Genomic DNA, 3,005 nt, shown 5'->3' on the forward strand with positions numbered 1-3,005 from the left:
GGTAGTCATGGAGACCAGATGTGTCACTACAAACCCCTGGGACAGCCTGTCTAGCCAGGTGTATTTCATTGAGATAAAATCACAGCCAAGCAGTACCTGTGTCACTAGGCTACCGAGCAGAAGCCTCTGTTCCCATGTTGGTGTGATTTGCTGGCAGCGAGGCATTATGCCCTCCTCTTGTTTGGCTTGACAATGTTTTGTGTGCTGAGTCTTAGTGTTAAGTTCCTTGATGCTTTGTTCACCTGCTTATAATGTGCGTTGCCTGCAACACAGTCTTGCCAGTTTGAAGTGAACTAACTGCTCTTTGAGTCCTTTGTTTCTGAAGTATCGCTCAGTCGATAGTCTGGAGAGTCAGTGCTTGTGTGCTCCCCAGCCATTTGGCCTATAAGCAATCAGGATTTTTTTATTGTTTTATGTTTCTTTGAATATATTAGGTTGTTAAATAAACAGGAGGCAAGGATATGTGCAATAGTTGCCCACTTTACACCAGGACACATAAATGTCCTCTCTTTTGTATTTTTCTCTTCTGTTTGTCTCATTTCTACATTAAGAGCTGTTGGGAGCAGTGCCTCATGGGGTTCACCTCACGGTCTAGTTCATAAATAAATATGTCCTGAGGTTTTCAAAGTACTGCTTGCAACCTTACCAGAATAACTCATTTTTATAGAGTGACAACTTCAGCCACCGCAGAATGCAGTCTGACAAACTGGTAAAATGAAATATTCCAGAGAGGAACAAGTTTTAAAATGTGCTTTCCAAAAATCTAAAAGTGAAATCGATTCAGGCCTGGGCACAGAGCCCACCTTAATGTGGGAAAAGGGCTGCCAGCTGTCAGAGTGACAAACTCCACATGACCTCTGCTGCCCTTCATACTTTGCCTTTCAACAGCACACAGTCCTGGGCACGTGACTGACATTCAATCTGTTGGGCTCATGAGTGTGGACAGGGGGCTTCTGAGTCAGTATCTGTCTTTACAAACTCATGAGGAAAAGTATCCACTAAAGGTTCCAAATCTGATAAATACACAACACATCTCCTTCTCCTTCTGGGCAGAAATCTTCCTGATTCATTGTGTGATTTAATTTGGACCTTTTTGCTTGCTTTAGTGTGACCTGCTGCATTTCCCCTCACCGTATTTGTGTTAGGTATATACTGTTTATCATTCCTTGGGTGGCTCATTGTTTGCTTTCTATCATACAAGTCAAGCAAAAAATTAAGACATAATACTGCATGCAACGTTTTTGTTGACTTTTCACAATCAAAACAGCATATCAAAACAGCAAATCATGTAATCATGAAGTCATCTCTCTATTATAAAAAAAAAATCCTGCAGAGAAACAGTAGGGCATCGAGACGTGATCTTCACGTTAAGATCACGGAAGACACTTAAAAGACCCGCAAGACTAAAGAGATTGGTCACAGAGCTTCTCGTGGGGAACCTAAACATGAGACTTTGTGCCAAGAGATTGACTCAGGACTGTCTTGCGATGATGTAGAACATGAGATTCTTGCAAGACACGCCCTACTTACAACCAAATAAGAGCACGGGCAGCAACACACTCTGTCGTGTTTTGGCTTTGAGCACACACAGATCCAGGGCTCTCAGTACATATAAAGCGTATAAGGACAATACGTTATGCATGAAATGTAGACGACTAAGCGAAGAAGAAAGCAGTGTGGAGAAAAGAGACTCAAAAGCGTTGGAGAGACAAAAAAGAAAAAGAATAATCGAGGTGCAAATTCAGAAAATAAGGAAAGTAATTATCAGCCCGGAACAAGTGGAACTGAAAAAAAAGCACGTCCAATCCGGACGTTGGCGCTATACACATGCAGAGCAGGTTAGAGATTATGAAAGCAATGGAATTCGAAAGGCTCAAAAAAAAAAACGTTGGTGCGATACACATGTGGAGAAAGTTAAAGAATATGAAAGTAGGAAAATTGGAAAGTATAAAAAAAGAAAGAAAAGATCGCAGTAGCGCAAAACAAATGGAAATTATTACTCGAAAAAGGGAAAATAATCACCACGGACCAGGTGTCATTGAAACAAAAGCAGGATAAAGTGAGGTCAGAAATAAAAGACAGAGTAGAAAACAAAGTAAAATATCATAAAGAGGTTAAAACACAAGGGGGCCAAATACATGCAGAGCAGGTTAGAGATAATGAAAACTGGAATTCAAAAGACTCAAAAAAAACGTAGGCGAAATAAACATGCAGAGCAAGATACAGAATATGAAAGCAGAAAAAAACGACAGTGTCAAAACAAGAAAGTAAACATCGCACTAGCGCAAAGAAAGAGAAATTATTAGTCGGAGAAATAACTAAAAGGCAAATAGAGATCGAATATATGGACACAGGTGATATGTCAGAAGTATGTAAATATTGTAAGGCTTTGAAGTTTAAGTCAGAGAATTTCAAAAATGTGTTTTACCTCACATGCATTTATTGATTACTTTGCAAAATAAAATTATTAACTGCTGATGACGTGGAACGTTTTGTCTGTGCTGAAATTCCAAACAGAGAAACCTATCCTGAATTATGGTACAAAGTCATTAAATACATGTCTCACTGACCTCATTTAAAAGATTCAGCATATTGGGACTTGAAAGATCCCAAATATTGTTTTTACAGAAGTTCAGAAATAAAAGTGAAACTAATGAAATATCAACAATTCAAAGAAAAAAAAAAATCTTAAAAGTGCGTATCTGGAAAACCAAACATGGGGGTTGGAGAACGAAGCAAGCAGGGGGCAAAGCCCCCTAGTGTTTCAAAAGAATAATAAATTTACATTGTGGTGTGCTTTTCATGACAAGATGGGTTACAACTCATAATGAAAATGTCATGTCATTGAAGTGGGGCTATCAGACACTCTTTTCTTCTGCATATTAATTGTCTTTTGCTAGAGGACTCATTCATCCATCCATGCATTTCCTCATAAAAATGCAACTAAAAGGAATAGTTTGGTATCCAATGTCCCGTAATAATACCCATGTCAACAAATCAAGGTA

The 3,005-nt window shown here is 39.0% G+C and overlaps 1 long non-coding RNA gene across 1 annotated transcript; it reads right to left on the bottom strand.

Moving 5' to 3' along the window:
* Positions 1–1,302: 1,302 nt before the first annotated feature.
* On the bottom strand, positions 1,303–2,731 carry LOC127528871 (uncharacterized). The gene is made up of 2 exons (XR_007935478.1): positions 1,479–2,731; positions 1,303–1,424 (listed from the first exon to the last, which is right to left on the bottom strand). It is a non-coding gene; the product is annotated as an uncharacterized LOC127528871 (long non-coding RNA).
* Positions 2,732–3,005: the final 274 nt, after the last annotated feature.

This window comes from Erpetoichthys calabaricus, chromosome 8, assembly GCF_900747795.2.
Source record: "Erpetoichthys calabaricus chromosome 8, fErpCal1.3, whole genome shotgun sequence".
NCBI classification, from domain to species: Eukaryota; Metazoa; Chordata; class Cladistia; order Polypteriformes; family Polypteridae; genus Erpetoichthys; species Erpetoichthys calabaricus.